This window comes from Chiloscyllium punctatum, chromosome 11 (genome assembly GCF_047496795.1).
Source record: "Chiloscyllium punctatum isolate Juve2018m chromosome 11, sChiPun1.3, whole genome shotgun sequence".
NCBI classification, from domain to species: Eukaryota; Metazoa; Chordata; class Chondrichthyes; order Orectolobiformes; family Hemiscylliidae; genus Chiloscyllium; species Chiloscyllium punctatum.
The window spans coordinates 25,205,700-25,220,793 of NC_092749.1; the positions used below are offsets into that span (position 1 = coordinate 25,205,700).

At 44.4% G+C, this 15,094-nt stretch overlaps 1 protein-coding gene across 5 annotated transcripts in view; it reads right to left on the reverse strand.

Annotated features, from left to right (window-relative positions):
- The window catches only part of ltbp1 (latent transforming growth factor beta binding protein 1), a 349,362-nt gene that overhangs the window by 119,597 nt on the left and 214,671 nt on the right, over positions 1-15,094 (reverse strand). The gene's annotated exons all lie outside the window — the stretch shown is intronic.

Here is a 15,094-nt window from a genome sequence, read left to right on the forward strand (position 1 = left end):
TAAATTGGTAATAGATATTGAAGCCGCTTTGGTTTATTGGACCACAAATCTGTCATGATGTATCTTGCTAAAATAAAGATATTTTCTATAAGTGCAACAACTACTTGTATTTATATAGCACCTTAGGTAAAATGTCCAAGCATTCATCAGTACAAGTGTGAATTGCATTAATCTGCACTTTGATAAATGTGAAACAGATCCTGCTTTCCAACCTGACCATGCCAACCATAATGCCAAACTTAACTAAGTCAGTGTGGTGTGGCCACATCAGCTCACTACACTGTATGAGTTGCTCTTCTCAGTGAAAATTGCAGTCATTATCCTGTTTAAGTATCGGAACAACAAGGCCTACTTGGTCAAGCGTGGTAGAGGAAAACAGCTTCCTGGTCTTTCACTGTTAACAAGATACAGTTCATTGCACTAGTTACAGATGACATTGACATAACGGTCATTATTACAGAGACTTGAAAGAAGACGTGATGTTAGGTTGCACTCCTCCAAGTCCCTGCCCACAAATCTATGTGACATCAGCAGAGTGGGCGGCGCTAATGAATGCCACAGTGTTAACCCTTTCAGACCCACGTGCAACAAAATGTATTTGAAATATTGAACTCAATTCTCAATGTTTCCCTGGGACGACTTAAAAGGAACAGTATTAAACTTCGATGGTAGTATGAAAACAATGCCTGTGATTCATATCAAGTCAACATCAAAGGAGACCATTCAGCCTGTTGATTTCTTGCTATCTGCAAGAGCAATTTAACTAATCCCACGTCCTCTGACCTCTCTCCATTCCTCTGTAACTTATCCAAATTCTCTTTGCAAGCAACACCTGAAATGACGCTGGCCATCCTTTCCAGCAATGGATCCCAGATTGTAAACACTTGGTAAATGGAAGAAAGCTTTTCCTCAAAGTCGCCTTTGCTTATTTTTTCAATCACCTTAACCTGGTGTTGTTTGTGCCTAACTCCTCAGCCAAAGGAAACAACTCCTCCCTGACTTATCCTCCATTCCTGCAGCCCTGTCCCTGCAAAGTAGACCAAACTATGTAAACTTTGATAAGTTTGCAGAGGAGAGGGAAATGTTATAGAGTGCCATGCTGCAAACCCTTCATCTTTTACCTCAGTTGTTAATTAAGTGGAAGCTGTTTGAATGCCCACCAAATTGGAAGCTTGTTGAAGATGGTGGCATTGACTGATTGATTTATCATTGTCACATGAACTGAGATACAGTGAAAAGTGTTGTTTTGCGTGTTACATGGGCAGATCATACCATACAAGGTGCAGCAGGGTAGCAGAACAGAGCGCAGAATACAATGTTACAGTCACATAGAAGGTGCAGAGAGAGAGATCAGAATTAATATTCAAAATATTAATTCAAAAATTTGATAACAGCAGGGAAGAAGCTGTTCTTGAATCTGTTTGTACATATATTCAAACTTAATTATCTTCTCGCCGATGGAAGAGAGTGGAATAGAGTATAACCGAGGTGGGAGGGGTCTTTGGTTATATTGGTTGCTTTCCCGACGCAGTGGGAAGTATAGATGGGGTTAGTGGATGGGAAAAAGTGAGGATTGCAGATGCTGGAGATCAGAGCTGAAAATGTGTTGCTGGAAAAGCGCAGCAGGTCAGGCAGCAGGCTGGTTTGCCTGATGGACTGAACTGAGTTCACAACTCTCTGTAGTTTCTTGCAGTCTTGGGAACCGCAGTTGCTGTTCACACTGTGATGCATCCAGATAGGGCGCTTTCTACGATGCATCAATAAAATTTGGTAAGAGACTTTGAGAACATGCTGAACTTCCTTAGCCTCCTGAGGAAGTAAAGACATTGTTGCGCTTTCTTGTCTGTCATGTCAACATGAGTGGACCAGGACAGATAGTTGGTGATCATCACTCCCAGGAACTTGATGCTCTCGACCACATCCACCTCAGCACCATTGATGCAGACAGGACCGTGCCCTCCACTCCACTTCCTGAAGTCATCGACCAATTTTGATAACATTGACGGAGAGATTGGTGTCTTCACACCATGCCGCTAAGCACTCAATTTCTTTTCTATGTTCTATCTCGTTGTTGTTTGAGACTCGACCTACAATGATAGTGTTGTCAGCAAACTTGTAAATGGAGTTGGGATGACATTTGGCCACACAGACTCTGTAGTTACACTGTCCCTGGCATCAAACCTGAAATGTGCAAGGGAATCACCTTGCTCACAGTTTTATAATGTCATGTTGCAGTCACAGAATCAAAATGACTGGTTTTTTTTGGCAAATGTTGAGATTAACCATAGCAGCCCGATGAGATGACATATTTACTTTTCATGGCAAGCTTCGAGGTCACAGTTGAATGGGTTTCCCAGATGATTTACTGGAGGAATCTGGGCCAGTCCTGCTGCAGGTTATGATGCAGACAGAATGTTGATCTTCCTTTGCAACAAACATCAAGTCCCTTCACTTGAACTCCTTGACTTCTGACAGATGAGCTGGGGACATTGCCAATGAAGTTAAATTGCAGCTTTGGAAGAAAAGGCTCCATTATAGCAATCATTGTTATGGTTTGCTTGAAGTAAAACCAACACTTAAAAAAAAAAGAGCATACCATCTCCTGTATTCTCCCACAATCCAAAATACCACATTCTTCAATATTCCCCAGGGTCCTTCCTGCCACAGTTTTCCATGAGAGAGCCTGGTCTACTTTGGAAGGTTATGAATGGCAATTCACAGTCCATCCTCTCTATTCACAACATCACGGCTATTGGCTAAAAGCTCCACAGTTCGACTGTGAGAAGGCCTTTGGCCAACGGAATTCCTGCGATAAATCAAAATAAATCTAATATTATTGGTATTACTCTGTCCCCAGTGTTGGTTTGGTTGGGATGGTGAAGACAACATTCTCACCAGTTTGCAATGCGTTAACATTCAGGGACATGGTGTATCTTGTACTATGCTGGAAAAAACCAGGCTGACCTTCATCCTGTATGCTGAGGAGTGTGTGTCATAATTAAGACCATAACTGACTTCACATGAACACAAAACTAAATATGTAAATCCTTGAAGGTCAAGTAAACAGCAAGGAGAATTGCTAATTTATAATGCAGGCATATAAAATAATTGCACATCCTTAAATGTCAGTGCACAGTGTTATAGGGTATAGTGCAATTATCCTCACATGCACTAAAACCCATTTAAAATTGATACTGATAAAATCAAGATCTTGATCAATGTTTCATACACATTAATATTCCTGTTGGCTCTAATGAACGCAACAAATTACATAAAAATCAAAGCAAGCATTGCCAAAACATTGTTTTGGATTAGCTTTCTTCCCTCATTCCTATTTATGATTATGGTTACACAAACATTCAATATTTCCTCAACAAATAAGTACATCGCAAGCACTTGGAAAACTTGCGTAAATTTGTATTCTCAGTCAGTGTGACTTCCCAATCCAGGCTGTGCCATTAAAGTGAGACAGAAACAGAAGGCAGGTTGAAGAAGAGAGAAAATCCAGACATAATGGACATCAGGAGCAGCACTGTGTAAGGAAGTAGGACAATAACATCTGTATCCTGTTCTGGCAGGGCCCAAGCTTTCTGGAGAGACGTACACTTCTGAGAATTACCTCTTAGGATAATCAAAAAAAAAAGAGTTCAGGAAATGTTTGGACATGTAGGGAATTGTAATTACCTACTGAGTCACTTTGGGGCCAATTTTCCAATTAGTTGCTGGCGGCAATGGGAATGTCAGTCATAGATTTTCATCAACAGAGGATTACAGGCAGGGCACTCATCTTTTTCTGACATGTTGTGCCAACAGTCAATGCCACTCAGCTACTAGAAGGTTACACTGAAAGGTCCTTGGGCATGATGGCATTGCATTTGCTTCAATTCCTGGTTTTGCCTCGGAAGCAACGGTGGTAAACGTGTTCAGAAAACAAGACAGAATCAATCACCTGCAGTACAGAAAGCAGCCGCACGAGGAAGGCAAGTACAGGAGGATGGGCTGTTAAGGTGGAAGGAATGAGGCTGTGTGCAGAAACATGTCAGCAAGGACCAGCAGGGCTGAATGGCCTGTTTCTGTGCAATACCTGATTTCAGTCAGTGAGCAGTACTGCTAGAAACAAAACATTCCTCATTCGACCTGAAACGTTAACTCAGATTTCTCTCCACAGATGCTGCCAGACCTGCTGAGTTTTTCCAGCAGCTTCTGTTTTTGTTTCGGATCGAGAGCGTCCGCAGTTCTTTTGGTTTTTACTGTGATAAACAAGTTGGCAGCCATTGTCAACCAGTGCTCCCATCCTGCCCCTGTTTTGAGGCTTGAATACTATCTTTTGAATACAAGAACAGAACACCCTCAACCCCCGGTCCTCATCTTCTATCCTCCACCGCATACATTGCATCATCCTGTGCCACTTTTGCCACATCCAAACAGACCCCACCATCAGAGTTATATTTCCCTCCCCACCCCTACCAGCATTCCAGAGAGTCCATTCCCTCTATGACTCCTTCATCAGGTCCACCCCCACCCCAACAATCCCCCCCCTTCCCTCCACCAGCCCACACACCACACCCAGCACCTTTCCCTGCCACCACATGAAGTGCAAAACCTGCGCGCACACCACTCCCCTCACCTCTGTCCAAGGCCCCAAAGGATCCTTCCACATCCAACAGAAATTCACCCGTACCTCTACCAATGTCATCTATTGTATCCGTCGCACCCGTTGTGGTCTCCTCTACACTGGGAGGACAAGATGCCTTCTTGCAAATCATTTCAGAGAACATCTCTGGGATGCACACACCCACCAACCCCACTACTCATGGGCTGAACATTTCAACTCCCCCTCCCACTCTGCCAAGGACATACAGCTCCTGGGCCTCCTCCATCGTCAAACCATTACCATGCGACGCCTGGAGGAAGAATGCCTCATATTCTACCTTGCGACCCTGCAACCACACAGGATCAGTTTCCTCATTGTCCCTCTCCCCACATTATCCCATTCCCAAGCCTCCAACTCAGCACCACCCTCCTGACCTGTCCATCACTTTCCCCATCTACCTGCTTCACCCTCCTCTCCAATCTACCACCTTCGCCCTCACCTTCATCGACCTGTTGCATTCTCAGCTGCCTTACCCCCCCAATCCCTATTTATCTCTCAAACCCCTGGGCCCACAAGCCTCATTGCTGATGAAGGGCTTTTGCCTGAAACATCAATTCTCCTGCTCCTCAGATGCTGCCTGACCTGCTGTGCTTTTCCAGCGCCACACTCTCAACTCTTGAATACTGTCCGTGTTGTGATATTGCAGGTATCTATGATATTGCATCAATGGTACTGTAGATGTTAATGATATGACATTGTTAGTATCTATGATACTACATGTATCCATGATATATCATGTACCGATGATCAGACAAACATGTATCTTTAAGAGAGTTTAATGACAAAATCAACATGATATCATGTCATGTGATATTCTTCTCTAAAAGTATTGGCCCCCTCTTGAATTACTATTGCTGTCCTTTTCAATCCCTCAGGAAAACAGTTAGTCAATAAGGCTGTTAAGGAATAGAGCCCAGAGCATATAGATGTTTAATGAATTTAGTTTCTCTGTGGGTAGTTCTTCCGATACTTGATCTCAGTGAGAACAGTGTTCATGTTATCAGGGTTAACAGTTAGAGAACACATCAGTCACAAGCTTTCATCAGTGGGAATGATGAGGGTGCAGGGATGTGCAAGATCTGGGAGAGCATGGGGGGTTCTGGGAAAGATCCCATTGAAAATAGGAGCCCATCAGAGCTGGAAGGCAGTTGTTGTAACTCAGCCAGAGAACTGCAAAGACCATTACTGCCTTGGAGCTCTCCGCAACATTTCAGCTCACAAACGCACCAGTTTGGGAAGCATTGGTGCAGGCTAATCTAAGGATTCCACACAGGTAGTGTTCATGGAATTCTGGCCCACCCATAACCACATTCCTGGTGTAAACTGATCTCATCCCAGATTGTAGCAGGAAGCCAGTGGTCCTTTGCCCTTGGATAAAGGAGGGGGAGAAACAGGCCAATCATTCCACTTTGGATTGCTATCCTGTGAGCCTTGGTGGAGACTGTGCTTCAGGCAGAGCCAGGATTAGATTCAGCTCTGTTGTTCCCCACTGTCACTCTGAATACGCCCATCACCCAGACTCACTTTGACAAATTTTATATTATAGGAAGTAGCCTTTTGGCCCATCACACTTATGCTAGCTCTCTGGAAGAGCTCTCCACTTTTTCTCCCATTTCCTAGGCTTTTGTGAAGCAATCTGTTTCCAATTTTGGGTAATTCCTTTTTTCTGGTTGTTATGGATTTTGCCTTCATCACAATCTCTGCCAATTATTCCCCTTCCTTCAATATTCTTACTCGATGAGCAGCCTGCTAGGAAAAGAGTTTCAGCAGCTCATCTCCCCCAACCCTGCAGCACGTCAGGCCTATTCCTGGCCAACATGTGTCTTCAGGTAGCAGTTCAGTTCCAGCTTGCCATGAAGCAGCTTCAACTGATGCAACAACAACAGGGTAGTTATAGTGGGTGACTTTAACTTCCCCAATATTGACTGGGACTCCCGAAGAGCAAAACGCTTAGATGGGGTTGAATTTGCAATGTGCATCCAAAAGGGTTTCTTGAAACTGTATATGGACAGTCCAACTGGAGAAGGGGCCGATTGGGACCCTGTACTGGTGAATGAGCCTTGCCAGGTGACTGACCTTTCAGTGGGAGAACATTTTGGGAACAGTGATCACAACTCTTTAAGTTTTAAGATAGCTCTGAATAAGGATAAGTCAGGACTTTGTGGCAAGGTACTAACTTGGGGTAGTGCAGTGTTAGGCCGGAGTTAGGGAGTGTTAATTGGGAGGAGCTGTTATTGGGCAAGTTTGAATGTGGGAGTTGTTTAAAGGCCTGCTGATCAGAGCCCAGGACCAGTATGTTCCACACAAGGAGAAAGGACAAGGATGGGAATGAGAAAGTGAGGACCGCAGATGCTGGAGATCAGAGTCGAAGAATGTGGTGCTGGTAAAGGACAGCAGGTCAGGCAACATCTGAGGAGCAGGAGAGTCGATGTTTCAAGCATAAGCTCTTCATCAGCTTATGAAGATCTTATGCTCGAAGCATTGACTCTCTTGTTCCTTGGATGCTGCCCAATGGTATCTAGCCCAGGTTATTGAGAGAAACAAGAGAGGAGATTGCTGGGGCCTTGACTGAGATCTTTGTATCTTCATTCTCCAGTAGAGAGGACTCTAATCATATCAGCAAGTAGCTAATGTTGTTCCTCTGTTCAAGAGAGGAAATAGGGATAATCCAGGAAACTATAGACCGCTGAGTCTCACACTGGTGGCTGAGAAGCGATTGGAGAGAATTTTTAGGAATAAGGTTTAAGTGCATTTGGAAAAGCACAGCCTAATTAGTGATTCTTTTGTGCAGGGCAGGTGAGGCACAAGTAATTTGATTGAATTTTTCGAGGAGGTGATCGATGAAGGTAGAGCAATGGATGCTCCCTGCATGGATTTTAGTAAGGCTTTCGACATGGTCCCTCATGGTAAGCTAAGTTTCAGATGAATGGGATCCACAGTGACTTAGCCACTTGGATTCAGAGTTGGTTTTCCCATAGAAGGCAGAGCTTAGTGGTGAAAGGGTGTTTGTCAGGCTGAAGGCCCGTGGCTAGTGGTGTTCCGCAGGGATCCATACTCGGACCTCTGCTGCTTGCGATATACATAAATGACTTGATGAAAATGTAGATGGGTGGTTTAGTAAGTTTGCAGATGATACAAGATTGGGGGAATTGTGGAGAGTGTAGAAGGTTGTCAAAGGATACAGATCAGTTGCAGCCATCCGCGGAGAAATGGCAGATGGCATTTAACTCAGGTAAGTGTGAGGTGACGCACTTTGGGATATCAAATGTTGAGGAAAAGTGTACAGTTAATGGCAGGACCACAAACATCATTTTGATGTAAGAAAGTTCTTGGGGTTCAAGTCCACAGCTCCGTGAAAGTGGCCACACAAGTAGATAGGGTGCTAAAGAAGGCTTATAGCATGCCTGTCTTCTTTGGTCAGGGAACTGAGTATAAGAGTCAGGATGTCATGTTGCAGCTTTATAAGATTTTGGTTCAGTCACACATCCGCCACATGACACGAAGGATGTGGAGACTTTGGAGAGAGTGCAGAAGAGGTTTAACAGGGTGCTGAGGGATCAGAGGGTATGAGCTATAAGGAGAGGCTAGACAAGTTCGGGTTGTTTTCTCTGGAGTGACCAAGGCTGACGGGACACTTGATAGAAGTCTATACAATTATGAGACGCATAGATAGGGTTGACAGTCAAAATATTTTTCCCAGAGTTTAATATGAGGGGGCCTGCATTTAAGGTGAGACGGGGAAAGTTCAAAGGAGATGTGAGGGGCATGTTTTTACACAGAGAATTGTCAGAGTCTGGAATGCACTGCCAGGGTTGGTAAAGGAGGCAGATACAATAGGGGCGTTTAAGGGACTTCTAGATGAGCATATGAATATGCAAGGAATGGAGGAATGTGGACCAAGGGCAGGCCGAAGGGATTATTTTAACTTGGCATTATGTTCAGCAGACGATCGTGGGTCAAAGGGCCTGTTCCTGTGCGGCACTGTTCTATGTTCAGGGCCTGTTCCTGCTCTGTACTGTTCTATGTTCAGGGCCTGTTCTTGTGCAGCACTGTTCTATGTTCAGGGCCTGTTCCTGCTCTGTACTGTTCTATGTTCAGGGCCTGTTCTTGTGCAGCACTGTTCTATGTTCAGGGCCTGTTCCTGCTCTGTACTGTTCTATGTTCAGGGCCTGTTCTTGTGCGGCACTGTTCTATGTTCAGGGCCTGTTCCTGCTCTGTACTGTTCTATGTTCAGGGCCTGTTCTTGTGCGGCACTGTTCTATGTTCAGGGCCTGTTCCTGCTCTGTACTGTTCTATGTTCAGGGCCTGTTCCTGTGCGGCACTGTTCTATGTTCTATTTAACTGCAGAGAGAACTCCATTTTCTGCTCTTAACTGATTTGCCGAATTAGTTCCAACTTCAGCATCTAATTCAGAGTTGGGAATAGAAAATTAGTTTGCACCAAATTTTGAGAGTAAGGCACATCAGTACAATGTCACTGTGTGTCCAGAAACTGTTGAATTTGACCAGGCTCTCCTGTCCATGAAACCCACAATCCATGTGCTCACCAATGCTGCGATCTTCTGTCATGTCTGTGTAACGACAATGGTTTGACTGTGTATAGCCTGAAATGGTATTCAGAGCTCAATCAGTGCTAACTCTGCCTATTTTTTTCCCAATTTCAAAGCCAAGTCCTTAAACGCTAAGCATTATGGTATTCATTAACAAGCTCAATAACTTGATTGAGGTTTTTGAAGGAAGTAACCAAGAAGATTGATGAAGACAGAGGGACAGACATTGTTCACTTTGGCAAGGCCCCACATGGTGAACTAATTAATAAAGTTAGATCACATGGGATTAAGGGTGAGCTTGTAAATTGGATACAAAATTGGCTTAAAGGCAGGAGACAGAGAGTGATAATGGAGGATTGTTTTTCAGTCTGGAGGCCTGTGACCAGCTGTGCTCCACAGGGATTGGTCTGGATCCACTTCTGTTTGCCATTTGTGTCAATGATTTAGATGAGAATCTAGAAAGCATTATTAATACATTTGCTGATAACACAAGGATTGGTGGTTTTGTGGACAGTGAAGAAGGTTATCTAAGATTACAAATAGATCTTGATCAATTGGGTCAATGAGCCATGGAATGGCAGATGGAGTTGGATATTGCATTTTGATACAAGAAACAGTGGCAAGACTTATACAATTAAAAGCTGGGGCTTGGGCACTGTTATAGAACAGAGATACCTCGGGATTCAGGTACATAATTCTTTGAAGTTTATATCAAACCACCTGATGAAGAAGCAGCACTCCGAAAGCTAGTGCTTCCAATTAAACCTGTTGGACTATAACCTGGTGTTGTGTGATTTTTAACTTTACATCAAATATAGATAGTGTGGTTAAAAAGGCATTTAGCATGCTTGCCTTCATTGCTCAGACATTTAATCATAGGAATTGTGGTGTTATGTTGAGGTCGTACAGGATGTTCTTCTGAAGTACTATGTCCAATTCTACTTCGCCCTGCTATTGGAAGAATGTTATTAAGCTGGAGAGGGTTCAGAAGAGACTTACCAGGATGTTACTGGGAATGTAAGGTTTGAGTTATAAGGAGAATCTGGATAGGCTGGGATGTTTCTCACTGGAGCACAGGAGGTTGAGAGGTGACTTATAGAGGTTTATTAAATCATGAGGGCTATAGATAAGGCGAATGGCAGATGTCTTTTCCCTAGAGTGGGGATTTCAAGAGTAAGGGGCATATTTTTAAGGAGAGAGGAGAAAGATTAAAAAAAAACATGAGGGACAATTATTTTACATGGAAGGTGGTTTGTGTGTGGAATAAACTTGCAGCGGAAGTGGTAGATGTAGATATAGTTACAACATTTGAAAGACATTTAGATATGTACACTAATAAGAAATGTTTGGAGGGATATGGGTCAAGCACAGGCAGGTGGGACTAGTTTAGTTTGGGATTATGGACTGGTTGGACTGAAGGGTCTATTTCCATACGATATGACTCTATGATTGTTTAAGGAAGAATGCCAGGACATCAGAATATTGTTCGAGACACAACATTGCCTTTGACAAAATTGAAGGACCTTTGTGGCAGGGGTATAGACCAACGAAAATTGTTTCTGCCCAGTTTTTGGGCCTACTAATTGGGCAAAGTGGGATCAGCAGCAAATACATGCAGCAGTCAGCAAAATGGCAAATGAATGCTTCATCACTTAGCCATCTCTTTAATGGCCGAACTGAAGAAGATGTTGAGTGAAGCTTGTCTTTGTTTTGGTCACTCGGAGATACCAATACCTTACGCTTTGTTTAGAGAGTGCTGCAGCTATCTTCCAGCACACAACTGCAGGTATGAACCTTTTGCTGCACAGTGGGTACAGGTGCCATTACAGCAGATGACGATGTTTGGTGTGTGAGGGAATTGCGGTGGTGGTGGTGGTGGTGGGGGTGGGGGGGGGGACCGCAAGTTTCTTTGTAGGTGCTCTGCCTGCAAACCGACACCATTAATCTTCCACATTTTGTAAGCAAAACAGCAATATAAGATTGAAGAGTTGCAGTAGACAAGTGGCTACTCAAACCCACTTTGTCTTCAAAACGGGCTTGGCAGATCTTCCACATTCCAATCTTTATCTTATTTCCATTGATCCATTTAGTGCCCAGCATCTGTTGCCCTCAGTCTTGAGCGTGCTCAATGACTGAGCATCCACAGCCCTTCAGAGTAGAGTTTCTAAAAGATTTATAAACGTTCCAGTGAAGACACTTCTCCTCAGGACGGACCTAAATAGCCAATACCTCGTTGCGAAACAAAATCAGAAATTGTTGGAGAAACTCAACCGGTCTGGCAGCATGTAGAGAGAAAACAGAGTCAAAATTTCAGGTTCAGCGATCTTTCTCTGTGAGACTGACCCCTGACCTTACATGGCCCAGCAGGGGAAAGCCCTGTGTCAGCCCACAATAAACATCATAAATGCTTAGCTCCAATTAAAATTCAAGTTGCAAAGTCATCCAGTTCCAGCACTTTCACTGATATAGGGGTAATACAATTAGGAATGAGACTGGGAAGGAAGTGAGAAAAACATATTTCGGAAACCAATATTTGACATGAACGTCTTGCAGCTTTTAAGTTCAATTTGAACTGAGGAATTCTTCAGCTTGTTGCCAAGGACAGGAAGAGAAAGTGACATTATTCAGTAGGTCATAGGTTACCAACTGGATGCGTCCCCCCCTCCCCGGCATTTATGACCAGTGGAACAATACCTCAGAGTAAGAGGTATCGGTGAGAAATTCCACAGTCCCCTGAAAATCTGTGGGTCAACAAATATCCCTGACATTGATTGGAAGTCAAACCCTGATAGCCATATGGTCAACACATTAAAAAGAACTAACTCAAACAGGGTCATCTGTGCACAGCTCCCAGCTCTCAGTTAAAAGGTATCGAGAGTGCTCCTCGCACATTGTCAGCTGAGAGTTTGCAAAGTGGGATATGTTGGAACCTGAAGCATGACAATTGTTGCACTGTGGCTTGTGAGGGGAACAAGAGTATATTTTTGGTTCAAACCAAAATTGTTTCACGTCACTTTGTTTAACCTCCAGCTTCTCCTCAGAAAGATGGCTTTGGGAAGCGTGGCATATCCGTGATTGTGCCCTGGGTACAGGTTTCAACCGCCTTGGTCTAAAGGCACTACGCAGAGAAAATGTGAGGCATTCGCCACCGAAGCGAAAAGCAAAGCTGTACTCAGTGGAGCCAACGTCCTTTACTCCAGCAGCCTGTATCATTCAGGCAAACGATCCAACACTAAAGCTGACATGCGCTTTCCCACTGGGAACACCAGCAGCCAAGGAAAACATCACTACGCTCCCCATTAGACATTTTCACCCCTGGTTACATCACCTCAAGTGATTCTGATGCGGTGCTAATTTGCCGAACCCAAACGTATTTTTACTTTCATTTGACCAACTCCAGAACAAATATTTACAGTACACGCTCACTGGGTAACTGCACTGTTAATAATATGATTCCTCCCGATATGCATCTACGAGAATAACATTCAAGATCAGATCAGCGCCAAAATACTGCTGAGGCTGGATTGAATGATGCAAGTTCAACAAGCAAATTGGATGAGTTTTTTGGAGGAAATGTTTATTGTGCAACAAATGTAACAGAGATGACTGACAGGTCCACCCGCCCCATCACAGTTTCTGGCTGTAGCACCGAGAGTTTACTTGTAACCAAGTACTTATGAGCTACAAATAGCCCGGAAAAGAAGGACACCAAATGGCTGCAGCTTGCAAACTGTTACCTTCCACATTGGTTCATGTGTGGAGTAGGGAGCTCCTCTGACTAACAGAAAGATACTTTGTTCTGTAATGCCAGCTGATAACCCACAAACAACCAACCCCTGCAAGCAGACTATCTGGGTCTTACACAGGCTCTGTACACTTTGAGGAGCTAGTGGCATGTTGGTAATACTGCCACACCCAGAGGCCCGGCTGATCAATACTCCGGGACACCTGGTTCAAATCCAGCCACAGCCGGTGGGGGCATTATAGTCATACAGCTCTATAGCATGGAAACAGACCCTTCGGTCCAACTTGTCCATGCCAGCCCGATATCCTAAATTAATCTAGTCCCATTTACCAGCATTTGGCCCATATCCCTTTAAACCCTTCCTATTCATATACCCATCCAGATGCCTTTTAAATGTTGCAATTGTTCCAGCTTCCACCTCTTCCTCTGGCAGCTCATTCCAGACACGCGCCATCCTCTGTGTGAAAAAGTTGCCCCTTAGGTCCCTTTTATATCGTTCCCCTCTCACCTTAAACCTATTAAAAGCAAGTCTATCTGTGAGTCCAGCCCCACAGCAATGTGGTCAATTCTTCACCGCCCTCTGAAATGGCCGATGAAGCTGCCTGCTGTAAGGACAATATGGAATTGCTGCAGTTTACTCAACAAATTCTTGCCAAAAATGTCCACAAAAATACCAAAGAGTAAAAATTTCACCTATCTCCTCTCCTAATGTCTGTGTGTATTTAATAGGAAAGAAAACAGGTTCACTTTGAACATTTCAGGTGGGCCACCCGTTGATGATATTGCCCCATACACCATGAAGACTGGTGACATGACTGGCCGAGTGTGACAACTATAGGATTACACTGAGGCTGCAGAAAGAGGTAGTGATGGGTTGGATTTAACATGCCCCCACTACTGGCATGGGGGGTGGAGGGGGGGGGGGGGTGCATGTTAAATGGAGTGCCTGCTACCTGTCCACCCATCCGTGCCCCTCCCTGCTACAATTTTACTGACAGCAGAGTGAGCATTAGATAGCCCATGGACTAGTGAACCAATTGAGGCTCCTAAATGCATAACTGGAGCAGTCATTATCGCCACCACTCGGAGTAGGCTGGTGGCAGGAGACAGCTATATGATTCATTCAACACAGCAGCTCCCCCCTGCTGTGGGATGGGGAAAGGGGCCTCCTTTCTTGGCTTCCTGAGCCCACTGGATTGCCTCCATCCTAGGTTCCTTCCATAACCACTTTCCTAACTTTTTTAACCCCCCCCACCCTGCTTCCATCAAACCACACTCCAAAAGGTGAAAGGATTTCCCAAAAGATTGGCGCAGGCGATGGCCTGTGACACTATTGCTAGGCTTGTCATCCAGAGAGATGGGTAATATTCTGGAGACTTAGCTTTGAATCACACCACGGCAGGTGGTGAAATTTGAAGTGAATTTTAAAAAATTTTGAAGCTAATTTCATCCAATGACCACCCATGAAAGACCCATGTGGGTGGCACGACGGCTCAGTGGTTAGCACTGCTGCCTCACAGCACCAGGGTCCCAGGTTCATTTCCAGCCTTGGCCGACTGTCTGTGTGGAGTTTGCAAATCCTCCCCGTGTCTGCGTGGGTTTCCTCCGGGTGCTCCGTTTTCCTCCCACAGTCTAAAGATGTGCAGGTCAGGTGAATTGGCCATGCTAAATTGCCCATAGTGTTAGGTGCATTAGTCAAAGGGAAATGGGTCTGGGTGGGTTACTCTTCGGAGGGTCAGTGTGGACTTGTTGGGCTGAAGGGCCTTTTTCCACTCTGTAGGGAATCTAATCTAATCTAATGTAGGGAATCTAATCTAACTATTGTACAATCCCATCTGTTTCACTCATGCGCTTTAGTGACTTCAGTTTGTAAGTCCCTTCAGGGAAGAAGCATGCTGTCCTTATCTGGTCTGGCCGACATGTAACTCCCAGACCCACAATAGTGTCATTGAATCTTAACTATCCTCTGAAATGGGCTAGCAAACTACTAGGTTCCAACTGAGGGCAACTAGGGATGGGTAACAAATGCTAGCCCAGATAGCGGCACCCACATCCCATGAATGAATAATAAAAACATTATGTAACAGTTGTTTCTCAAATACACGCTGATCAAACAATACCACCTGTTCAAAGAACTGATGGAATA